At 35.5% G+C, this 27,215-nt stretch overlaps 1 long non-coding RNA gene across 1 annotated transcript in view; it reads left to right on the forward strand.

Annotated features, from left to right (window-relative positions):
• The window catches only part of LOC139804653 (uncharacterized), a 125,497-nt gene that overhangs the window by 18,761 nt on the left and 79,521 nt on the right, over positions 1-27,215 (forward strand). Inside the window, exons 2-3 of the long non-coding RNA XR_011729477.1 lie at positions 19,021-19,084; positions 19,919-20,051. This is a non-coding gene — a long non-coding RNA (uncharacterized lncRNA). The remainder of the gene's footprint in view (positions 1-19,020; positions 19,085-19,918; positions 20,052-27,215) is intronic.

Here is a 27,215-nt window from a genome sequence, read left to right on the forward strand (position 1 = left end):
TTTGTTTCTTGTTTTTTTTTTTTTTTCAGAGGCCTACATTAGACAAGTCTAGGAAAAGACATAGCTTTTAAAACTGCCTGTTCTTGAATATTTTGATTATCAGGAGGCCTTATTCTTAGAGGGATATTTGTTCTGCATCCTCCCTACCCCCCAGCCTGCCCTCAGGATAGAGTAAAAAAAAACCAAAAAACCCAACAACAACAAAAAAACCAAACTCTCCTAATACTTGTGGGACTTTACTAAAAAAAGTTAAGATGAAATATGACAACCTGAAAGACATTCCTTTTTTAGAAAATTACAAGGGAATGGAAATAGGCATTTTAAAAGAACAAGCTTCAACAAGAAGTTATGATATAGTTCTGGCAGACAAAGTAAGATTTCGTCAGCTCAAATTTCTCAAGATGTGAGGGAATAAATCTCTGGCTCAAAAAGTTCTTAAAATGTTCGATCGTGTTCTGCAGTCTTCAGGCATAGAACTACTACAGAAGTCCAGTTCCATGGATGTCTCCAGTGTGGAAAAATTAGAATGCATTGGGATATTAAGTCTTTAGGTATAAAACTATAGAGACATGGGTTCTCTTACCAGCTCTGTCACATACCATACTGCATCTAGATCTTGCTGAACTGAATCAGGCTGTAAGTCTGTATGTTTTTCAACTTTTCTATCTAGGAGAATAATAATAGTTGCATCATGATCTCTCATGGCCTTTAAACTGGGAGAAATTGACACATTGCTGTGATATTGTCTCTGTAAATACACGGATTTTACTGCAGTGCATTTTTAAAAAGTAGTGTTAGTCTCTGTATTTGGTTAGTCTGTGCTAGAAGATCAGAGTCAAAAGCTAACTCTATTTTTAAAGCTACACCATGTTGAGTATTTTGAATTTTCCCTTCCTTTCAAATGTCTAGTGAAATATCTCAGCCACATGTAAAATTCTCATTACGAGACCTAGATGATGGTACCTGTTTGGCATCACATATCTTGCAGTATGCTGCTGTGCTAACAGTGCCTTGCATTTACTGATTAATTCATTAGGAGCATCCAAAACCACTACATGAGTAAAATATGACAGTTTGGGATTTTGATTTCTTTCAGCATTTGTCAATAAAGCAAAGTTTTTTTTTCTTTTCTTAAATTGTTAAACATGTATTTTATATAGCTTACTGTCTACTTATTCTTCTTTACTATCAGATTCCAAAGTTGTAAATGTGTAAACATAGCATGAACAGGTAGCAAATAGCTAACAAACTATAAAATATTTTTTTAGCATATTTTTCCTCACTAAATGATATATTTCACTACCATTATATGGAAATCAGCCACACAAATGACTTGCATAGCATTATAGAACATGAAGGTGTCTATTTTTAGAGATCCTAATTTTTAAGCATATCCATCAGAGACAGTATGCAGCATAGGCTGCATGTATGTAAGTGGATTTCTACAGTGACAATGTATTAATTCCTTTGAACAGTATAGATTTCCACATCTTTCCAATTCCCAATTGTTTCTTTTTCTTGAGGTCTTAGTCCAGCCGTGTGAAGTCCATTTGTGCATTGTATAGTAAAAAGGAGGCTCCCTTGTGTGGGGAGAGCTCCTTTCATCACTGTGCCTATGGAGGATTGAAAGTAAAGTGAGAGACTTGCTTCATAGTGTCAAAATTCCAGTGATTTAAAAAAAAAAAAAAAAAGGCAATTGATTATACACAAGAACATTGCTCTTTTACTGTTAATAACAGGGATTTCCATGACCCGTTTTGCTTCATTTCAAAAGACAAAACTTAAAAAACCTTCCAACACCAATCAAAACTAAGTCAAGACAATTGAACTAGTGTACTGAAACTGTCTTAGAAAATGCAGTTTATTTGCTGCCTACTATATATGTGTATTCTGCTTTTATTCCCCTCCAGACTTCTTAAAATCACATTGTTATCTTAGTCTTTGAAATGTAAAAATGCTGGGACATCAAAGAAATATTGTGATGGTCAAAGAAATTTAGAAGGAGTGTGTATATAATGAATACTTAACACCAGAGGTTTACTTCATTTTTTTTGGTTAAGATATCCATTGTAGCAACTTAGAGCTGGAAAATGAGGCATGAAATTGTTTGTAGAAGGTTCAGTAAATTGAAATGTTAAGCATTTGTATGTTTGCTACAAAGCTAACCTTGCAATTTCAGTCATAGCATGGGCATCTTTGCATTTGTTCTGTAGCATGTTTAACAAAAAAGCAGATATGAAAACCTTATAGTAGCTGAGAAAAACGTTTTGAGGACTATAAGGAAACAAAAATAAACTCTTCGGGAGATACAGATGAGGATGGTCTCCTAGATTAAAGTGGTGTTTTACTCTCACTGAGGATCTGAGAAGGCACGATGAATTAATCTTCTCAAAACTTCTGCAGTGGGATTCAAACCCACTATAGTCGCTGTAGTCTGCAGAAAAGATTTGTAGTATTACCAAAATTAATGGACTTAAAGTGAAGTTGATTTTAGATTTTAGCTGTGTATTAGTTACTAGGTACTGTAATGAAACTAAAAGTCTCTGCAGCGATGCTTCTGGCAGTCGTTAAAATATTTCAGGTAACAGGTGTCAAGGGTAGAAGCAACTTTGTGGCTTTCTGTATTATGTGATCTTCAGTTATGTCTTTCATGAGTCACTCATACTGAGCTTAATTCTAATCTTCCTTACTTAATTCTGCAGACTTAAATGGAGAGGGGTTTAGAATTAGTCTGCTGCAAGCACATTGATGAAACTGTGTTTTGAGCACATTATAGAACTGTGGAACTGTGTTGTGTCTGTATTGTGTGAGTATTCACAGCAGTGATGACTAACTTCTGAAGACTCATTCTGGCATGTTGGATTTTTGCATTACTGTTAGATAGTAGAGGCTATCCCAACTATTTATTCTTTATTGTTTTAGATCGCTCAAAAATCTTAAGCAAAATGAATCCTCTAGGAGGCAAGTGGCTTGGAGTCATTAAATGACATCGTTACCTACCCAAGGTAGTGGGCACATTTGTGAGTCTCAGGCAAACATTCACTTGTTTCTGCTGTTGTAGCTTGAAGCCTTGTCAGCGTTAGATGCATTCTGAAGCAAACAGAGAAATGCCATTAAATTTCAAATTTGAAAATTTAAAATTTGCAGCTTTATTTCCTGCTACCTTCAATGTCATTATACTAGTGTCACTTAATTAATATGAAGTAGTGACTGGGAACATCAGTGTGACACTAGATGATCAATTTTTACTTCTTTGGACATGGAATCCATAGATTCTAGTCCAACCCAGCTGATTTTTTGATCATGAGGTATTCATACCCATATGTTTTAATCTCTCTAAGTTTAGCACTCAGTGTTTTCCAGATCAGCTGAGATCAATCACAAATTTACCTTTATGTTTTAGTTTACACACTTGTCAGCATCAGTGAAAATATTCTGTGGTTTTGTGTAACAAAACTGACAGACTTTTCCAAAACTGTTATTTTTTTCCTTTTCCTAACAAGGAATCAGGAATGCCAAGTGTTACTATGGTTACCTGAAGTTATCACAAGTAGCTATGTAGAGAATAAAAAACATGTGGTTTTGTTTGGTTTCCTGTTGGGGATTCTGTCAATTCTAAGATCCTGATACATCCAAACCTAATTTTTTTTAATTTTTTTTTTTTTTTATAGACATCAACTTATGGCGATATATTTTAACAAACAGTCTGTTTACAGAGCACGTAACAAATATAAAATGTATTCTTCTCATTTTAAAAAAGAATATGAAATCTAATTTAGGAATAGGCCCAAGCAAAAATAAGATGAAAAAATAATACAATATTTTTCAGTATTGCTCCTCTGGCTTGCTTACTTGTTTCCCTTAGACTCTCCATTTTCTATGGACTTCTGCAAGTACTGAATTTAAAGCTGTTTGCACTTAAAATACCTTTTACAGGTTAGCATTTTTTTCATTTCAGGTTAGGTTTGTAGAGGCATACTAACTGAAATCATTAAAACTAGAACACTTTATGCATACAGAAGCTCTATCTCCAAGATATTTTTTAATGAGGTTACGTGTTTGTAACTTTGGTTACAAAAGCAAAGATGGTTACAAAAGCAAAGATGATGCTTTATCTGAAACAGAATATACAATACTAAGCACATCTCTTCTTTAGGCTACATCTGCTTTCTAAATATTTGTGCCTAAACATATTTGACTTTGTTAAATCTGTCATATTCATTTTAATTAATGTCAAGAAAATAGGTTGGCTGCATCAGAGTTTTAAGTAATTACTTCCATGAAGATAAACCTAGCTGATGCACACATGCACCAGCTCATTATATCCTGTTTCATCCTGTCAGGTCCGGTGTAATTTGGTCCCCCATTTACTCCAAGATATATTAAAGCATAGTCCTTCTATGATATCATAACTGAGGAGAATGGTTGAGAATACTGAGAATCCTGTAAATTTACTAGCCATTTCATCAGCATATTGTCATGAAGCTGTGATCCAAAGTAAAATGTCAGTGCAGCCAGAACTTTGTTTTAAATTATCTTGATACCAAACAGTGATTTCAAGTGTGTTGTGAGCTGTCTTTCCTGTAATACTAGGACGAAGTAATCAAACAGCATCAATATATGCTAGGAAGGGAAAGGGAGTCTATAAAAAAATTAATTTCATTTTCCCAAATGCACATGAGATATTGAGCCAGGAATTTTCAATTAGCAACACCTGCTCATAGCACAGCTGAATTCCTGTTTGGTTTTAGTTTTCCTTTTGTTTTTTTTTAATGGGATTTCAGTTATGAACTGGTTTGTAGTTCCATTTACGCTGTTAAATGGAAATGTGCAAACTGGTCTGCTTCTCGGAATAGTCTTGAATGTCATAACTGAGATCTCAAAGAGCAAAGTGCATAGAGTCATTCACTGGTTTGGACAGCCTCATCTTTACACATTAGAGCTTAGTGGTTTGGTGCAAGGAGTGGGGTGTTGTTGGTTTTTAGGAGGGTGGTTTGAGCATGAAAGCAGACAAGGAAGAAAAGCATTTTCCTACAAAAATGTTCCATTTTGCTTTGGCAAATATTTTCCTCTAATGTTTTTCTTTTTTAATGAAAGTTGAAAACCTTAAGTACTGCACTCCTTTAATATTAAGAAGCTGAACAAAGCTATTGTTTTACAGGATACACTAGGTATGTAGCACCAACCTGTTTGCCATCCATCTGTTTCAGAACAGGCCTCCTTTTTAGGTAGTGATTAAAAGTCCTCAAGTGGATAGCGTTAGAAAAGATGAAGGAAACTCCTCCACAAGGAGTTCAGGCATATTCCCTCCAGTAGAGGACATTAATACTTAAACATGCAAGCCTAAATTCTTTGGGCATAATGATACTAACAGGAGGTAGAGGATAGAATGTGACAACAAATCTTTTCTCCCACGCTACAAAACAAAAAATGACTGTTGTCATATTTATAACTATGTTTTCACCTGCATCTTGCTTATCTCCCTGGCAACTGGGGAAACAATTTTTTTGTTGTTTCCAGCTATCCACATACTATACATGAGAAGCAATTTACAGCGAGTTCCAGTGGTAAGCAAAAGAGATATCTTCTGTATACAATTGCAATTCAGAGGCCAGGAATATGTCAGAAAACAGTGCCTGGTGTATATATAAGAGCTCAGTAAAAATGTGGCCTAGGTATGGAGGAACCTGCAGAGAAGGTGAGGGATACAAGACAGTTGTAGAAATTGTAAGTGGCTCCAGGGTCATTAAAATACAAGTAGTTCTTTATGTAATTAAAATAAGCTGTCTTAATTATATTTTTTCTGATTCTAAGTAAGGAAGGGTTATAGGATCTGAGTGCAAAAGTTGTGTACTTCTAAGAAAAAGCTCCTATTATTAGGAAGTGGCTAGCTGATGACCTAGTGTGACAGAGCTGGGTACTGACTGCTTTTTAACCCTGAGTGTTGGTCTCACTCTCTAGCCAGTAAATGTTCCCACACTCCCCTAGTATACACTTCTAAATGTTGACTCCTTTTTACAGACCTCTTCTCATTAAGCTGTGGTGACAGTCAGTGGAAAGAAATAAACCAGTGCAATAGGTATTTTTTGGAGAGGCCCACATTGCTAGATAATGCCAATTCAGTTTCTCATACGTACTCAAGTAATCTTTTCCCTAAGGGAGCAGGGGAAGAAAAAGAATGATAATAGTGAAGATAATGCATTTTTTTGGTGTCTACAAGAGATCTGAGGATATTTTCCTGTAGGATTGTGTTTAGTTTTATAGCCATGTTTCCTTATGAAAGTAAGTGACTGATCTAGCAACCTGAGTTGAATAGCCAGTCCTTTAGGTCTTTCACAGGCTATGAATACTGTAAGAGCACTCAACCCTTCTGAAGATATGCAAATGTAGGCATTTAAAAGATTTACATTCATCTTTCACAGGCCTCAGAAATATAAATATGAAATATCCAGAACCTTGTCACTTCAGTAATAATTAAGCTGATGGCCTATTATGTTCGATTGCAAATCAATATAGTATCTTTTGGTGCCACTTGAGTTCTTGAGGGTTGGCTTGGGGCCAGCACTAGTTATACAATTGAAGAGCTGCAGCTGCATCGAAAACTTCTCTGCCATTTCCATTCAGAAAGAATAGACTGGTAACAATGGTGGCCAGCCTCTTCATAGTAATTGTGTGCAAGTACACATTTTGAAATAGTGTTTTTGTTCAGCAGGTGCTGTTATTTTAGTTTAATTTGAATTTTGAAATATGGAGGAGAGAAGGGGCCTATCTTAACAGCATCTAACCTACAGCTGTTCAGAACAGGACAGCAAACAGCATATGTTGCTTAGATGGAAATCATAATTGCTTATTCTTCCCAGCATATTAGCAGACCAGTGCTGAGCCTCTGAAATTATCTAGCATTTTCAGGCTTTTACTTTATGGAGTGATCTACAATACTCTGGAATAACAATTCTAGAACATCTGACTGTAAGTTTTCTCACAAGCAACGACTTGGTTTTACATCAGAAAACATCAGAATGCACATGTAGTACCAGAAGCACTGACCTATAGAAATATCATTAAACCTATGTAAAGTTTGTTATTTCAGTTCACTGCAAAAGATGAGGGAACAGCTTGTAAAATCGTGATTTCTTGGAAACTTTTGTCTGTTTGTGTCTTTTCCTTTCAAAGGAAAAAAAGTCTATGGGGCTTGAGAACAGAAGGGTCACAAACTTTTGGAGCATATGCATTATTCAAATATATTTACTGAATTTTTTTGACCTTTACTTGGAAATGTAGCAAACATGAGTTTTAAGCATTCCAAATAATCTGTTAAAACTTTCATGGTCTAAGCTAAGGTCCACTATTTCGATCTTTGCAAGATCAGGGCTTAAATGAAAATTTCATGTGAATCAACATTTTTGGAATTGGCAACTTTTATTTAGATGCCTTAAATCTGCTCCTTTTCCTTATGGGGGCCTGTTTATTCCTGAGTTGTCTTAATGGTCATAACTGAATACCAGGTTACTTGATTCACACAACAGTTTGGCTCTCATGAATTCATTGAAAGACCTCAGTGACCATTTCACATATTATATAAACTTGCTCATTTCTACTTTGGAGCTTGTAAAAACAATGTAAGAAGTATTTCACAACTAATATCTTGTAGATGTCATCAAATAATTTCTAGCTGTAATTTCATTTAGATCAATATCCTGAGGGAAGGGAGAAATGTGCATACGTATTACTGTGCTCCTTGTCAGCCCCACTGTAGAATGCTGTTTTTTAACTAACCTCTGAGGGAAACATAAAATAATACTCTTGCGGTTGAACATGCAAATAAATGAAAAAAAAAAGAATAAAGTTTCTTCATGAAATAATTCCCTGGAAACCTAGAGGTTTATATTGTTAAAAGTGTTTAAAATAAACAAGTATGATGCATGACACTAGAACTGCCTGGTTTTGACAAAACAAATTAATTTAAAAATCAGATGCTTTTTTTCTTAACGCTTTGCAAAGGTCAAAAGTACTGAATAATATAGTGGAATTTAAGCTCCAGAGCGGTTTGATGCATGTAACCAGCAAAATAAAACCTTAGGCTTTCATAGTGTGCGTCACCTTATTCAAGAACCTGGAAGGGGAAGCTGCCCTCCAGGGCAAATAAATTGTTTCATTGTCAAGGGCAAACATCTTAAGGCATGATAATAACCTATTTCAGTGGATGAGATGCTTGCCTATTTTAGATTTAATGTGAGGGCAAAAGATGTCTATCCTTTTGCCTCCAAAGTGGAATGCCATCTGTGGATGCACTGTTAGCTCACCTGTAAGCAAGAAGTCTAAAAATGTGGCAATCCCTTGTTGGAGTTATGCCAGAGTGGAAGGCCAGCTCTTGAAAAGGTGAAGGACACCTTCTCTTGAAGGCCACATCTCCACAGCCATGTGTGGTTCTCCAGTGGAGATTTTTCCTTTGGAAAAGTTGGACATAGCTGACTACATATTTTGGTTTTTTACATTGAGCATGTTAACATGGAAGATCTTTCAGGATAAAGTCTGCTAAACATGTATAATCATCCCCTATAATTTTGAAATCCACAGTCTCAGGAAAAGAATCTACGCTAGGAAAAGAAAAACAAAACAATAACCTTAAGCCATTCACTGTTTAAGCATTCTGGTTATTGGGTTATTCAGGAGGTTATTCAGTTTAGAACACATGTAATTCGTAGACATTGATGCTACATTGTTAAATTAGGCCTACTTAGAAGATTTATCTGTGTGATTGAATTGGGCAATGGTAAAGTAGTCACCCTCTAAACTCTCTAAACCACGTGTATGTTTGGGAGGGAAGAAACCAGGTATTAAAATGAAAAAAAAAAAGCAACCAAAAACCCACCACCCCATCCTTCTCTCTTTGAGTTACCTTGCACAATTAAACTCTGAGCTTTAAAACAAACAAACAAACATATCAAACAAGCACAACCTTACCAACCTTGTTTTATTCTGATTAGGGCTAAAGAATGTTAGAGACATACGCAGTAAGAATGAGGAAGCAGTCACAAAATGAAAGGTCACATAGTGGGCCTCTTCTTATATTGACACTTCTTGGGTGGGATATAGTGAACTATTTTGTTTTGCTCAGTTGTTTGGGATTTTTGTTTGTTTGTTTTGTTTGATTGGTTTAATTTTGCAGATTACCTGCAGAGCTGACTGGCTGAGGCCAATAGAATGTGTAGTGCTATGTGGACCGTAGCTGTCTAGTTTGGAGTGAGAACAGGGGAAATTTGATTTATGCAAAAGAACTGTTAAGATCTGTAGCTTTTGCTTGGGCTGCTCAATGAACAGAAAGTGCTTCTGTAAACTCCCGTAGCCTGAGGTTAGGGAGGGGGTTTTTTGGTGACTAGATCCTCTCAATTTGACTTAACTGAAACTGAGCTGTGAAAAATCTTACTCAGATTGTCTAGAGTAAGATATGCAAGAGAAGAATAGTAATATGATAACTACCTTGATCTTCCATATCAAGGACAGTCCTGAAAATTCTTGTGTCCCTTCTGTAGCTAGTTAGAACTATCCAGAGAATGAAGTAATATATTTCTAATATGCGATGTTTCATGGGGTGAGCCTGGCATTGACTGTATTTTTCATTTCTTCTCTCCACTGATGTTAAGAACTACACTGAAAAAGTTTTCCAGTATTTCTACATTTACTATATCAATATATATTTTCTGAAATTTTATTGCCCGTTAGAAAGATCACCACAAGTTGGTTTTTGTTTTTTGTGGTTTTTTTGTTTTTTTGTAAATACTCTTTGATAGCGATTACAGTTTCCTTTTTTTTATAATAGAAATTTTTTTATCTTCTAGTTCTGAGACTAGAGATATACCATTTTTTGGGGGGGTTGGGTTTGTTTGGTTTTTTGGCATGGTTGGGGGTTTTTTGTTTTGGATTGGTTTGTTTTTTGTTTTGTTTGGTTTTTTGGGACAAATAAGATCAGTCACTATTTTACAGAATCCTTTTCTCTGCTAAAACGGATTCCACTCTTCAGTTCCTTCCTCCTTATCACTATCAGTTCTCCAGCTGGGCTGGGAAGCTTATCACCTCTATCTGGCTGTTAACAGTCCATTTGCTTAAGTACCTACCATAATTACTGTGTATGGTTCCTCTGAGAGAAGCCTCATTTAAGGAACTCAAGTAAAAGTTCTGGTCTGACTGATGACCACACAGTCATGTATCTGCCACCTGCTAGCATCTCTTAAGCCAAAATAAGTTTGTGTGAGAGAGATCCTGCACTCATCTCTGTTGACAAGATTTTATTCCCCAGCTCTCCATGTTTCCTACTCCCTTCTTAAACTGCCTTTTTTTACAGCTTTAACTCTTTCCATAGTATCAGCACTTTCCATAGTATCAGTGTTACGATACCAGCTGCTATTCGAAATTTTGTAGATAGGATACAGTGCAACATACATAAACCAGAGGAGCTGCACAAACGAATTAAGAATTTTGATAAGAGAAGTTCTATGAGTAAATGTCCTCTCCCGAGGACAGATCATCACAAAAGGGCTGTACTATGTAACACAAATCTGAAGAATAATGCAAGATGTAGTTCTGATTGATGATGGGCTATTTTTGCTACCCTGCAGAAGCTGCTCTTTTTACGGGAAGCTCAGGTGTCTTGTTTCACACTGGCATGTGCACGGAACTGCCTTGTTTCTTCCGACTCCTGCAACTTCATACTCCAAAGAACAATCTTTAAATGTATGCTCCAGAATAAGTAGAGGTTATAGTAAAATGCAGTCTTTAGCATTTCCTGCTAGCAGTTATTTTTCCCTGGTTATTTATTTTAGTTTCATTCTCTGTAGGTTTCACTTTCTGTAAACTTTACTTAAAATATTAAAATGAAATGAAACTATGAATTCCTTTTTTATCCTATTTAAATAATGCCACACCTTTCACATGGCTTGAACCAAAGTTCTGAGTCAGCTTGATTAAGTTAAGACCAGGTTATTTCAGACTCTCTACACTCCTTTTATACACAGATTTGCTGAGTTTTGGATTTTAACAGATCTTGAGCTATAAATCAGTCAGAATATCTGTATCTGTGCATAGAACAATTTTTCCTGAAATACTGTCCAGGATTTCAGGCTTTTTAGGCTCACATGAGTACAACAGAAGGGATGAGATTGAAAGATGAAAGATGGTTTGTGAATGGAAAATATTATTACAAAGAATGACAGGTGTCATTCAAAAACATTACCTTTTTGAATAAGCTATAGTAAATAAATCATATGTATTTCTAACAAGTGTCATACTAAGCCTGTAAAAGACAATGGAAAGACTTACTGGATTTGGATGGAACTACTATGTTTCTGATTTTGTTTCCAATTAGGAAAAAAAACAACAGTCCTCAAAAAAACCCAAAAAAAACCCCAAAACAAACAAACAAAAAAAACAACAAACAAAAAAACCTCACCACCACCAAAACCCCAAAATCAAAACACCACCACACTGTTATATTGTTTAGGTTTAATAGATTCAGTCAAAGGTTTCTTTGAATGCTGTTCAACTGCTGTTTTATATAGGGGAACAGCAACAGGATATTTATCCACCAGATATGACTGTAATAACTACAGCCATTAAAAAGAAAAATGGCAAGCTATCATTATTCTTAGGTATGAAACATGATGAATGCTCTTATCCAGTCATTTTAATGCACCACAGTGTTAGCACAGTAGGTTTCGGCCTTGTGGCCAGCAGAGCTGTACCTTTTCATTTATAATATATCAGTCAAGTAAGCATAGCAAATTGAAGACAAGTTTGGACACATGAATGAGACAATAGTACACCTGTCAGAATAGACAGGTGCTGTAAAAATGGTCTTCAGCAGGGCATTATATAATTTGCACTTCTTTTGTAAGTCTTTTCTTGATAGTTCTAGAAATAGGGGTTTATGCTGAAGACTGACAGAAGTTGTGAACTGGAGAGGTGTGAACATTACTATGGCAACACCAAATGTTGGGTATGTGAAGAGGCTGGTGAGACCCCTGTGGATCATCAAATGCCAACCTGGCTATTATAAAGAATGATAATTGGTTAAATTATTAAGCATTCTATTGCTTATCCCACAGTAACTAAGTGGCCTTGCAGTTGCTATATAATTACTGAATGGCTGATGGTCTGTTTTCTCCTTGTGATTTTTGTAAAGTCTGGGCTGTCATCGTAACAAAAAGAGTGTCTAAACTGTTCTTACCAGTCACAGGGTCTGTAAGGTGCTGAATGCCTTGGAGTCATTGATTTCATAATGAAGTTAGCATGTTGAGTTTCTTTGAAGGCTGGTAATCAGGGTACTAGAAAACAAAGTATTGCTGCTACAGAAAACTGATCATTTGAGTTAAGCTACTTATTTGAGCTTTAAGTTTTGTTTGTTTTCTGCTAAACCCAACAGAGATCCCGAGTTCATACTCTAATTTATCACGGATTCAGATTACTAAAGCTTTTATTATAGCTTTTACCTGTGTAGGTCCCATGGTGAGGGATGAGTTTGTCCACTTCATTCAGCTCTCTTCTACTCTTTGAACAGCTGCTGAGTTGCAGCCAAGAGTCACATTTGAGAGATGCTCTTAATTGCCTCTGAGCCACTAGGTGCCACTTCTCTGCTGAAATCAAAGCCAAATGAACATATCTTCTTTCTTCATTGCTGAAGTGGCAAATTCATCTCTCATCTGGGAAAGAGACGGTGGTAGGCATTGCCTTTCACAGGCATAAGGGAGGAGTGCAGTTTTCTGTCCATACTCATTTTCAGTTATGAAGTTGCATCTAACAGTAACAGCTCCCCCTTTGAGACCAAAACTATAGTTTACCTCCTCCCCTCCATTACTTTGAAACAAACTCCAGTATGAGTTGAGGAGTGTTTTCTTAACTGTCACTGCTCAGTGCTAGCAGGATTTGGCTCCCAGTAAAGCAAAAGAACTTGGCACTATTAACTCCAAATTCTCTTGTTAGCTAGCTGCTGCCTCTCTCAATAGACAGACACCGAAGTCTCACCTTGAACTCAAAAGGTCAACAGATTTGTTAGGCTAAATCTTCTGGATCAGGCTAGATTTTATCCTTGTTATAACCATAGTCTAAGGAAATAGAGATTCACTTAAGGGTTTGGCCTTTAAGTAAGTAAAATGACTTTTTCTAGAAGGAATGGTTTCTCTAACTTTAGGTTTAGGATGAGAATATAGGCCAGGGTATGTTAAGCTGAGGTTAAGAGATGTGGATTGGCAACTGTTTTGAGAATTCTGTTCTTGCATTTCACTCTAGTCTTGTGTTCCTCCTGTCTGGAATTGCTGTTGGGGGACTGGGAATGGAGCTTATTTGGGCATCATGTTCTTTGGAGATGGCTAGGATTTGATTGCTATAGTTGTTTTTTGGTGGTGTTTTTTTTTTTTTCTTGTTTGGTTTTTTTTTTTTTTGTCTTATTGTTGGTTTTGTTTGGTTGATTTTTGAGTAATTTTATTTGTTTTGTTTATTTTTAAGGAGAACCAATAAGGTAAAAGGGTGCAGATATCAGGTTATGTGGATAGTTTCCATTTAATAAAGTCATAATTATTCTTTCCCATCTTTCCATCAAAGGAAAGGTAAAGTTCAGTACTGGCCTGAGCTAAGTCTGGGGTTGTGAAACTTTCACTATTAGTGATTTGAGTCAGGCTTACAGACAAAAACTAAGAATTATCACTCATGAACCTGAAATCTTATATTTCTAATGATAATTATGTATTAAAAAGTGTACATTTTCAAGTGGAGTAGCCTATTTAGGCTTTAGAAATTTTGATCTTATGGAGTATGATGTCTTCTGATTTCTGGCAGATCTGCAGATTTTACTTCACATGGGTGTGACTCAGTTTAACTCATTCTTGACAGTCCGTTTAGCAGTGGTTTCCTAAAGTTTCTTATCTTTTGGATGGGTTAGGAATTTAGAGAGAAAGGATTAGAGACATGGCATTATTTCTATTTTCTTTTTCCTAATGTTGCATTAATACATAAAAATAGTTAATTTTGTGGAGCTTTTGGTGGGGCAGGCACTAACAACACGTCTGTGATGTAGTGGTGCATATACTTCTTCCTTACATAGTGTGGCTTTGCCACTTTTGTTTCCCATGTGAGAGTTCTAAGTTTCATCTTATAAGGCAGGAATATGTTCTGTTCCCATGAAATCATTAAATATTCATTGAACTGAAAAGGTAAACAAGAAGGAACTTTATGATCTGGTGGTAGGGATATTAGTGTGGAGACAGATGGATGAATCTCTACCTGCTGTTGCCATAATATTTAATAGAAAATACTCAGATATTTTGGGGAGCAGAAATTGGAACTCTGTACTTCTGTGCACTATTACTTTCCTAAGGAGCGGACCATGAAGGGTTCTTTTGTTCACCTATTATTTCATGCAAACTGGAAATAAGAAATGGAAGTAATTTTACGTTCTCAATGATGACCAATCATAGGACAAGAGGTAATGGATGCAAGTTGGAGCATAGGACATTCTGTGTAAACAGAAGAAGCTTTTTCACTGTGAGCATGACAGAGCACTGGAACAGGCTGCCCAGTGAGGTTGTGTAGTCTCCTTCTCTGGAGACATTGAAAACCTTCTTGGACATGTTCCTTTGTTACACTAGGTGGTCCTGGCAGGAGTGTTGTACTCAGTGATCTCCTGAGGTCCTTTCCAACCCCTAACACTGTGATGTCATGTAAACAGTTATCTTCATAGTCTGAGAAATCTTTTTTGATTTGGACTGTAAGACTACATTTTCTGAAATAGAGTAGTAATAATTAGACTTGGAAACCCCATGTCTCCAAAATTCAGATGAAATATACCCAGCACTATTTTGTTTAGTTACAGACAATTAATAGAAGGCTGTGTTTTTGTAAAGTGTAACAGAGGAATATCTACTTTGTGAATTCTTACAAGGCATAGATGTGTGTCCTGGGTTCGGCAGGGATAGAGTTAATTTTCACAAGAATCTGGGAGCGAAGACACAGCCAGGATAGCTGACCCGAGGTAGCCAGGGGGATATTCGAGAACATCTGACTCCATGCCCAGTTGATAAGGAGCGGGGGTTGGCCGTGGGGAGAGGAGGGTGCGGGGGGGGGGGGGGGGGGGTTCGCGGCTCAGGAGAGGCTGGATGTCGGGTTCCGGCTGCTGAGCAGTTGCATTCTGCATCACTCGCGCTTTGTATAGTATTTTATTAGTAGTAGTGTTATTATTAGTTCTTCCCTCCTTGTGATGTTCCATGAAACTGCCTTTATCTCAAACCATGGAGTTTACTTTTTTTTTTCCATTTTTCTTGCTCATCTCACCGGGAGGCAGGGGGTGGGGGTGTGTTAGGAGTGAGCCGGTGGTCGCCGGCTGAGGCTGAGCCAGGACAGCATATTACTGCTTCCGTGGTGTAGGCAGTGTTAGCATTCTCAATAGCAGGCTTTTTTAGACCCTTAGTGACAAAACGATAGGAATGTTTGACCCTGCAGAAATCTGGTGGCAGTTGACAGTAATTAAATGGCGTTGAGTTTAAGCACCGAGGTGGCAGGCTAGACAGACTGTTCCAACTTCCTCCTCCCCTTATACAGTTAGTATCTCTATAGTAGTAATAAACGTAGCCTTAGATTAGGCTGATGTTTCAAACTATTTCAGAGTTTGATTTCTGAAGAAAAAAAATAAAAAAAATCCAGACCAAGAATAAACCATAAGAACCACAATTTACACTGAATTTGCCGTTTTGAATTTAGTCGTTTTTTTGTTCTTAAAAAAAGCAAACATAAATAGACGTAAGTAAAGGATTGTCATATGTTTTTGGGTTAAATCTGCTTCAGCCTCCAGGGTATCTAACAAATATGTTTATAATAAACCCAGCAAATCTGAGACAGCTGACACATGTTATTTAGGGGATGCCAGTAAAGAACCCCAGTATCAAAATTTCTAGCTTTTATCCTGTTAAGGTAATTATGGAGACATGTTGAAGCTGTGATTACACATTGAAAAGATGAGTCAAGCAAATTAGCAAACAAGTTAAAAAGCCACAGCCAGGAGACACACCAAACCTTTTCATTTCTACCTCAGTTTCTGGACATTTGTTTGATGTGTTGAATAAGAAATATATATTTTTTACTTCCCATACTGATTAAATGCAGATGTAATACAGACATTTCTAGTGCTCCGTGCACATCTATCAGGATATCATTTGGCATCCTATCAATGGAAGAAGAAAATATCAAATGGCTGAAGTAATTATGCTTCACTCTTACAAGGCAGAATAAATATACTCACAACAGGGCTTGTTTGTAGAGAGTAGAGAAGCATTTGAAGTAAATTCTTGATGTAGATATGTTTCTGAAAAAAAGCATACTCTGAAACAGCAGAAAGTGTCTCCTGACCTATTTGAAGTCAAAGACTACAATTTGCCATCTATTAGTAAACATAAGAGAGTGTCCTGGAGTTAAACACTCTATAATAATAAAATAAAATACATACTATAGAATTCTGTTGTTTTCAACATAAAACCACAGCCCTATGATTTATGCATTAATATGAATCAGTGTTTCTCAAACTTAATTTAAAAAATATTTTCACATGTATTTATCATTAGCTGTTAGGATTTACATTTTGTAAATCTCCATAAAGATACAGAAGTCTGTAAAGTTAATATTGAAGTTGAAAATACATTCCTTTTTAAGGAAGTGGCCATCTAAGAAACAACAGGTCAAGTATTTAAAATCTTATAACATGCAGGCAAAATCTCCAGAGAAACTCTACAAAATGTTTGTTTACAATGCTGGTTTTTTTAAAGCAAATAAGTTTATGGTATGGAGATAGCCTTTGGGTTTTGCTCACAGATTTTTATTTTTAGTAAAGAAGCCAACTTTTTCTGACTGTCAATATTGTATATTGCAGACTGTGAAAATGAAAAGATCTGATTTTCTAGAGCGATTCAATTGACATTTCCTTTCCATACTCTAGACTTCCAAAATGTTAAGGGTATTGATTAAACATCTGGTATTTTGGTAGGTTTCCCATATCTTTAAAAGAACAGCTCTCAAATGGTTTTGACACCAAAGGCTCAAGAGAGGAGCGTTCTGTTTCTCATTTTAGTATAATTGAACAGATTCAGGGAGGGGACAAAAATTAACAAAAAATACATAAATGAATACTCCCAAGTAGCATGTCTTTTCATTTAGATTGCAATCCTTTCTCTAGTTTGCTGCAACTAAAAGGGGAAGTCCTCTTTGTCATCTGTTTGAGGAAATGGCCGCAAGAATAAAAAATATGGCCATAATTTGCTGTAATTATTTTAAGAGTCCTTTAATAGATTAGATACATGGCCATGTAAACATTCTTCTGTCCCTGATAGAAGTCTAGAAAAAAGTTTAGAAGAAAGGCCAAGTGTAAAGTCATCCCTTTGTTATTATATCCTCCCAGCTTACAGAGATCAGAAATACAGGAATAACCTGAGCCAAATACTGTCTGACTTATTAATGGCATTGTACTGTAAGGGCTTGTTTAATCTATTTTTGCATGTGATTGACTGAAATGTCCAGTGTCAATGAGTTTCATAGTATGATTATGTACTGTATAGAAATGCATTCTTTTTTTTTCAATCTGCTACCTTGTTATTTAATGGGCTTTTCCTTCATTCTTGTGTCTTATGAAATAAAAAATAATTGGTTCCTCTTCACTTGCTCCACATAATTAATGTTTCTGTAGGCCTCTCAAATCAGCAATGTCTTTTCCAAAGGAAGAAATTCTCTGTAGTCTTACTTTGTATCAAAACTTTCAATCCTTCTTGTTGGCAGCACTAGTGACCCTTCTATTTCTGTAGGACATTCAATTTTCTATGCACCTATGTATTTTTTTATTTTACTCTTTGAATTAGAATTTAGGAAAAATTGAAAAATTTGTAAGGACTGGAGCCAAAAGGAAAGACTCTTCCAACTTTTCCTTTTCTACTTCTCACTCTTCCACAGGATTTTAAGAAAATTATTATTATTTTTTTCTCTGGAAGGTAGATTGCTCGCTTATCCCTCCAAATCTCTGCCTAGAATAAAACAAAAAAATAATATAAAAAAGAAATTTAAAGGAATCAAAATTGTCTGGAATTCTGTGCTGTGAGTGGGACTGAATTATGTTGCTGTTGCAGTGAAATTATTTTTCTAGTTAAAGCAATTGCATATTTCAAGTTATCTTCAGTGGGACCAGATCTCACTCTGTGAAATTTATAAAACATTTCAGTTTCTACCATTGCAAATCAGTTGAGTAGAATTTGAGGAATGTTTAAGTTGCTGATGTGCTACTGCAGCTTTCTTGTCATCACTCAGATTTATCTGTTGTATCTTATGTGTTTGACTGCAGATACTTGTTTAAATTTAAGATGATCCAATCTAAAGAAGCATCCTCAGAGAAGGAAAAATTGGATTTTCTTTTTGATTTTGTTATGAAAGGAGAAGTACTCTCATCAGAATAAAAATCTTAAGGTTTTAGATTATGCTCTAATAAATTCTAAGCTTATTACTAGTCTTATATTATAAGAAAGGGAGGTGAAAAGTTCCTCTGTGAAAATTCCCTCTCCTCTTGAAAGTTTAGCATTCACTTAGCATGCTTTCTCAGCTGTTAAATGTGTAACTTTATTTATGGATGAAAGCCACTGCTGCAATGTTCTTCAGCTGCTCTTAAAGTCTGAGGGATGAATGAATTTCAAAGCTGATATATCTCATATCTATTAGTGCCAAGTCTCAATTTTTAACTGAAGATTTATTTCTCTACAAACCTTTAACCACTCAACTGTCAGCTATCTGGTTTCTATCTTGCTCTACAGGCCAGGAAGTAGTAAAAGAACAGGTCAGATTCATGAGCTGTACTGCTCCAGATACAAACTTGTGTCTGCTTTCTGGCCGATGCAGCTGAGTAGCCAGTAACGGAAGCAGCTTTTGAGATGAGCAACGAAAACATGAAACTCACACTGAGACTTAGCTATTCAACAGGATTTTTTTTTTTTTTTTTTCTCTTTCTAGGTCAACAGCATGAAATATGAGACAGGGAGCAAGCAGAAGCTTGAAGAAATTTGATAACAACAAGGTAATTGTTATATTACTAATGATCTTAGTGTTGCTTATGGGATCAGAAAGACCAATTGCTTTAATAAAAGCTATTTAAAAATACTTACTGTAATAATTTTCCTGCCAGATTTATATTTTTTATTAAATCAAACTGTTCTGTTTCTGAAACAGAAATGTTTTGCCAGTATTTGTAATATGAAAAGTCAAATAAGTTGTTTTCTTCTTGAAACATCTTTTTGACTTTACACTTTGAATTTCATCTTATTGTACATACATTTTAAAATTTATATCCATACAATTATACCATTCTGTCCATTACCATTGCACTTAATAAGTGAACTGTAGTTGCAACTGCAGTGGCAACATTATTCCAAGGATAAAGGTATCCTGCTGAGTTAATGAAGAACAGATTATCTGAGACACAAAAAGTATACCTGGAAAGGCAGGTCTGTCTTTGAAGTCAGGGTGTTTATTCCTTATCTGTTACAATTTTACATTATTTTAAACTCTGCTGAGAGAAAAAGAATCAGAGTCTTTATCAGTATGAGCAAACATGTACCTGGTGTTCTAACATGTATTTCTGGAGTGCTGCATAGATCTTACTGCAGAACTCAAATATGATCTGTTGCTAAAACCAACATGAAATCCAAGTTTGGAACATTTTGAAGGAGATAGGTAAAATATGAGTAATTTATACATGATAAAATGAACATATGTTTTAAAGGAGGATAAATTGTCTCCAACAGAATTTAGCAGTGATAGCACTGATGAAATTGCTCAGGTTGAGTAATCACTTCAGAATTTTTCAAGGTTGATTTCAGAGCTCATTAATTTTTTTTCCATTGTCCCCAAGGTTTTTTGGATTGAGTTGTTACTAAAAAGAGTCTGAAGATGAGTTCTGGCATAACAAAGAACAGCAGAGTGCTGATTTTTGCCTGTTTAATTCCAACGCATTTGTCTCCTCTAGATCCCAAATTCCGGAAAAGGTAAGAGAAAACTGCCATGACTCAGCTTAATAGAGAAAGTGAGAGTGGTTAAGGCTGTTAAGAGAAATGTGAAGTATTATTACTACCAGTGGACTGTTCTCTTGTTCTTTCAATTTCAATCCAAGAACTAAATGGATCCTTCAAAATCTGGCTAACTACCAAGGACACAATCAAACATCTGTGCACCAGATGGATAGAGCATTATATCCAGCTGTGTTACTGCAGCTACATCTGTAGAACACTGCATATGTCAACTGGCATGGCCAGCAGGCTTTCAGAATTTAATCTATAGTAAATAAAGCTTGCAGCAAAAGTGAAACGGGTATTTTGCTTTCAACTCTTTCCTCTTTTACCTCTACATTTCTTAACAGAGTTGCTTGTGTGTTTGAATTACTGGATGGAAATAACTTGTCATTTTTCACCAGTGAAGAACAGATATCATGTCGTGATACGTAAAAGAAATTGAGTTTCATCTAGTCCTGTATTTTCATTTCTATATTGTGTTTTTCTCTTACAAAATACTATAATGATTCAGAAAAATAGTATTTTCTTCCTCTGTAGTTGGTGGAGTTGTGTATGTTGGCTGAGAAAAAATGAGGAGACCATTTCTTTCAGAGACCAGTAGAGCAAACTTCCAGAGGAATGAGAATTTCTGTTTGACTTGCTGAAACAATGAATTATATCAGTAGGATATCCTGTAGGTTTCCCTACCAAATCCTCAGAAGCATATTCATGTTGCCCTGCTACATGAAATAGCAAAGCTGTGTCATTCATTGCAAGATTTATTTGATGTGTTTCCCTCCTATCCTTTTCTATTCCCCTCAGGAATCTGCTGCAATTGTCATAAAAGCACAGAGAAAAATATAGTATCTGTAGCTCTTTGATTTCTCCTTCCTAGCAGTGTAAGTTTGCCTTGATAGGGAAAGCATTAGCAAGCTAGCAAAAGGAAATGAAAACATTTTTTTGCTCAAAAAGGAGCAAAAGCAGCACTTGGTGGACGTAGATTAATAACAGTGGCTACTCTTTTGAGCTGGCAATATTCCTTGTGGGTTTTAGGCAAGTCTTTTTCAATTATGTTTATAATTCTCACAAACAAAACAAAGTGCTAATTTCACACTACTGAATGCATAAACCATTTTCTTACTGGTATGTTTGCATGTCTAAACTTAGCTAGTGTATTTTTAATCTAAAATGTATTTTTAAGGGAAGAGCTACCTCAACAGTTCCCAACAGTTCTCAATTTAGATTTTTTTTCACAAGAAAAAGGTGCTATATTAGCAACAAGTGAAAATTATTGATTTACTTGTTCAGTTTTGTGTTGCTGAATCATTCTATTCTAAGTTTTTTATCTTCAGGAAACATTAATGTTTGATCACCTGTGTTCAAACTGTGATTAAATTGAACATGATGATACATCTTTAAAAATGCACGTATAGCTTTTGCAAATTCAAATTATTATTTGGGGATCATTGGGTACATCAGGGAAAATGCATTCAAAGACATTTAATCAAATCCGTGTAAAACAATGCTATCATGTTATGAAAAAAGAGCAGAGAGGTTTTTTTTCAAGAAAAAAATTAACATAAAATCAAAATGTTTCACTTTATGAATGCCTGCTAATGTCAGATCATTTCTACAGGTGCAAATACTAATAATTGACTATATCTTACATTAAATTCTCTTTAGCTTTGGTACACTGTTCTCTATTTTTAAACTTTCTTCCTCTCTGTGTAACCTACTGTTACACAGTAGTAATAGCTGCATTTTAGACACATACTGTCCTGCATTTTTGCCTTTTCTGGCACTGTCAAGAGCAGAAGAGCGTTGTGGTACCAGGAGACATAAACAAGATAAAGTATATTTATTTTCTCTGACCTAAATCAGAGACTGCATTAGTCTCTGAACGTAGTTTGTATACAGGTAATAATGGGAAGCAAGATGAGACATTTTTGTTTCCATTCCAAGCCTTTTAATAGCAAATATTTATCCTTAGAAGAACTAGGTTTTCTAATTTAGGAGACATTTTCTCTTTAAAAATGGACATTTCCACTCTGCAAGTGATTAACTCTTATTAAAGCTCCTACCTGCTTTTCTGCTGTTCGTTTAGTGTACCAACACTAACCTAACTGGGACTAGTAGAGAGGGTACAAAATGTGATTCCCAGTATGGATCTACTCATGTGGTAAAGATAGTCTTACAGTAAGGAGACAGTGGAATCAACTCCATGAAAATGATCTAGAAAGAATTAAGTGATTGTGTGATGTTCTTGGTTAAATGGCATGAAAGTTAAGGTAACTTCTAACTTAGATGAGGAGCTGATAGTGTTAGTCATAGTATTATATTTCTAATTGTTTTACAGCAGTGAAAATTTAATTTTTCTGTTTTGCTTTTAAATGATACTCAACACCCAAAAATCTGCATCAAAGCCAAAAGTACATCTGAGATAAAGTTACTGTAGTCAGAATGTGGGAGAAAAGAATTTAATTCCAGAACTACAGTGTCCTCACTGAAGTACCAAACTACCTATACACTTCCAGTGTATTTCTGTATGCTTTAAAATTTTATCACTTGGGTGATAAAATTTGAAGTCAGCCATGTCAGTCACAGTTGCTGTTTGTGTGGGTTTTTTTCTTCTCTCATAATTACCTCTGACTTCCTCTGCAAGAAAAAAGAGTAGAATTCTGTGAAAGTTTTTCTTTATTGCTGACAAATGCAGTCCTTTGATATGACAGGTGTTTGGGACCTGTACACACTACCATGGTGTAAGTAAAAGCATATTTGTGAAACTCTGGAATTAATGTCCACCATCAGATGTGAAAGAATGCACGAGACAGAATTACTACTGAAAGAATAATTGGGCAGGTTTGAATAAATGGAGAAAATAAGGATGAGATGGAAGGTTACAAAAAATAATATTAAAGTCCTGATGTTCTGAAAAGAAGAGTAGTACCTTAATGGAAAATGTAGAAAAGCACCTGGAATGAATGGGGAAGAAAAAACCCTCTGACAGCTGCAGTAAATATTGAAGATCATAATGAGCATTAACAATGCCAGGTACAGCTGGAGAGATGTGGAAAACAAAATAGTATAAGTTCTTGTCATGGATTGTAAAGTAAACAGAAGAAAAGCCCGAAAATCTTTAATTGTTCTCAGGAGGTTGTAATCACAGTATTATTGTTCTCTGTTCTATACTAAAAACTATTCTCAACTTATGCTATTCAGAGCTTTAACAGATTTAATGTTTATTTGAAAGTATTTAATAGTTGTTAGAAATTCTTATGTGTGACTCTCTAATCCCTATAATAAATACAAAAAGTACATTGGGAGCAAAACTGAACTCCTGTAAACATTACTTGTTTTTCTGGCTTCCATTGCTCTCAACAGATGTAAACTGAATTCCTAGAAGGTTCTTTTCATTGCTTTGTGCTATAGGAGCAGGGCTCTATTCCCACCCCTTTTGAAACCTTTATGGAACTGTTATGAGTTCTACTGTGATCTTAGACTGAGACAGAAGACAGGGATCTAGGAAAGATTCATGACTTCCTTGCAGAACAGTTAACAGTCTCCTTTGTTTGCATTTTTATGCAGCACCTTTGTCTGGCCACCTGCTTTTTTCCTCCCCCCTGCCTCTCCCCCTCCCTTTTTACCTGCTTTGCTTTTGAAATACTGATGTTGCCAAGTTTTCAGCTGCCAAACTATTTTTCACATTTCCTTGAGAGATTCTAAAACAATGTTCTTCCTTGAGAAGTTAGTACCGTCTCACAACTTGACTAATAGTCACAGTAATAAATTTTTGTAAATCAAACTACTTCTCTCTAAATATTTTTAAGAATTGTATAACAGTTTGAAATTATCTAGTGTATGGTTGCTGCCATTTGATTAGTGAAGTCCAGGACACACTTCCTTTGAAGGGATATAGAAATATTTAAAAGTCATAATAAGAGGACAGAAAGAATCTCACCTAGAGGACAGGATATTCCAACAATTTTGCTGTGAGTTTGCGTGATGAGTACTTTTCACCCAAGAATCTTACTAAGCTGTTCCTTTAAAATAGCAATTAGTTGTTTAGGAACTTAGCTTTTGCTGTAAATTCTGTTTTTTCTGTATCCATGGATATACTGTGCCATGTTTTCTTCAGATTTTCAGTCATCTTAATTGTATTGTCAAGACAGGTTGGTGATTCTTGGTGTCTCACATAATTTTTATTCTTCCTGTTCATATTGAAATGCCCAGGTCTAAGGTGGCAGACATAAATCTGATATGTTGACAGGATTTTTTTTTCAGAGCTATGAAATGCCTAGCTCGTCTTAGTTCACAACTTTGTAATGAACCCTCATTTTTCATAATTAGGACTTGTATATTGTTGTCATTTGTGTATTGTTTTTTTTCTGGTTGCACTACTAAAATGTGCTGTGCTAGCTTCAAGTGTGAAGAGACAAAATTTGAAAGATCAGAGACCTTCTAGTGTTTGCATTTTCTGGAAAATTTCCTAAAGCCTTTTGTTGCTGGATAGTTTACTTTTTCTTTAAAATGAGAAGTTTTAAGATACTTCCCTTTTCTTTTGCAAGGTAAGTTCCATTCATTCCAAGAACAGAATTTATTTATCACTTGTAGAAGTGGTTATCTTTCAAAATAAAACCTATCTTAAAATTCAATAAAAACACAATACATATTTCACATTATTGCACTTTTTCAGCTGTAGAACTGTTAGGCTGCTAAGTCATGCATAAAGCTTCTTCCCTTTTTTGTCTACTTGTAACTTGTTCACAGTATCATGAACATGGTTTATTTCATTTTCTGCCTTTCCTGTTCTGGCAAGCTGAGCACTGCAAAGGTAACAGAGATGTAGTCTGTGTGTTGCTACCAAGTGCCAAAGGGCAGTGTAAGCAGCTCATGGTGCTATTACTGTAACACACCTTCAGCTATGGGACACTCAACTGAAGGCAGTGGAATTATTTAAGTAGTTCAAGCTAGCCATGTTTATTCTAAATTGTTTTTAAAAGTAGTCATTCTGCCAAAGACTTTTTTTTTTAAAGCACTGTTTTTCATATTAAGCAACTTTCTAACAATCTGTATGCAGTGTTTCATATAGTAAGTGTTTGAGTGAGGCCACTTGCTGGAAGTTGTTTTTGTGTAGTATCTTTCTGTAATCCTGCTGGAAGCATAGGAGCTCTAGTTTAAATGGTGATACAGTTCCTCCTTGTCTTTGGTGATTTTATTTTTGGCTATGCCATAGCACTGTGATCTGAACAGAAGTATATCTGCTCTGAAAAAGAGCAATACTTATCAAGCAATGTGACCAGTACCCTTGGTAGAAAATGCAGCACCACTGCAACTAGCAAGGGAGAGGAATTGTGTTTAGAAAATACAGCATTTTTTATTCTCTTTAAGTTTGGATCTTTTTTTTGTTGTTGTTGTTGTTTTTTTTTTTTTAAATAAAAATACAAAAAAAAAGTGTTTCAGAGTTACAAATTATTTTGGTTAAGTAATATCTATGTATTTTATTTAACTGAAAGTTTCAATTCATGCTACTATACTTTATCCAAAGAGCATTAACGTCCGGTTGTATTTCTGTTGGCCTTATAATTCAATTAAGACATCAAATACTTTATATCTATTATTAGATCAAATTTTGTGAATCACATCTTCTGAATATTTGTCCTCTAAGTCCTAAGTGATTTGAGAGAGGGAGTGCACTTCCCTAAGCACTTTTGCACAAATGAAAAATTTGCCATCCTGATAGATCCAATTCTGGACAAAATTCTGCCTTCTTCAACAGTTTGATTAACATGCATTTCTAAAAATATGGTTTGAAATTGAGCTTATTTTTTCTTCTTCAGAATAAGTAATGCATATAAACATCAGTTATTTGCAGTATTATAAACATCAAGATCCATTTTTACGATTACACTTCAGTTTTCTACTTTATTAGAATCTAGTCAGATAGGGATAATGTTTCTGATTTCTCTCTGGATCACAAGTCTCTCATATACACAGGCTTGGGAAAAGTTTTGTGTGTATTTTCAGTTGCTCTCCAGGTTTCTTCTGTAGCCACTATCTAGACTGTTGCAAATCCTTTCTATAAATTAGAATTTTCTTATTTTGTTAAACTAGAATTTTGTTAATCTAGTTTTATTTACATGCTGATTGCTTTCCACATCAGACTTCTCAGAATTAATACTAATTTTCTTTCTGCAATTTGTTTTCCTACCTAATCCTGTCCAATGAAGTAGACCTCTCTTCTGGTACTTTCTCAAATGTCAGACTGGGTATTTCATGGTTCTAAGAAGATGCTGCTTCTCTGTAGGGACTGGAGAAAGTTAGAGTTGTTTAAAGTTTTCTAAATTAAATCTGGTTTACTCACCATTTTGACCTTTTTTCCCCTTCTTTTACAAAAGCAGATCTGCAATTGGGTATTACCAAATTTTCAGCAGAATTGGCAAGTGTGCTATTTGAAAATGTTGTTGATGATCTCATTGCTTGATTTTGTCACAAGAGCTGTGTGGCAGTGGTAGTTTTTTTAAAACTTAGGATTATTTAATCTTTTTTTCTCCGGGCTTTTTCATTTCTCACTTGCTTTTCTCAAAGTTCTCTTGTGTTTGCTTTGTTCTAGGGACTGGTCTTAAGGAATCTTGATGTTGCATTATTATTTGTGACTTGGCTTTCTTTCTGTGCACTTGTGTTCCATTCAAGCCACTAAACTAACTGGCAGCTAGTTTCTTTCTGGATTTTCACAAATTGCTGGGAGGCAGAAAAACCAGTTTTATCCAGACAGCACTGAGAATGAGTTGGGTGAAATTACCCAGTCTGCTTGCAAAAAAATTTACATTTCTTGTAAACTTATGCATTGTCTATTAAAGACATTTCTTGTACTTAAAAATACTGTAAAATTTGAGAGAATAGTTTGCTGTGTGGAATGACAAACAGGAGGTCTAATAAAAAAGTCAGTTTTGAATATGTTAGCGTTTTAAAGTACATACTTATGTGGATGAAGTGTCATGTATCTTACTATAGGAAATCCGAATAAATAGGTTAAATTGAGCATAGTCACTGAGAAATGGAAGGTTTTCTATAGATACTGTTCAGATTCTTAATGTATATTTCTTTACTTCAGAGTAAATATCATTAAGCTGCTCATAGCTGCAAATCTTGTTTGTGAGAACA

This window comes from Heliangelus exortis, chromosome 18 (assembly GCF_036169615.1).
Source record: "Heliangelus exortis chromosome 18, bHelExo1.hap1, whole genome shotgun sequence".
NCBI lineage: Eukaryota > Metazoa > Chordata > Aves > Apodiformes > Trochilidae > Heliangelus > Heliangelus exortis.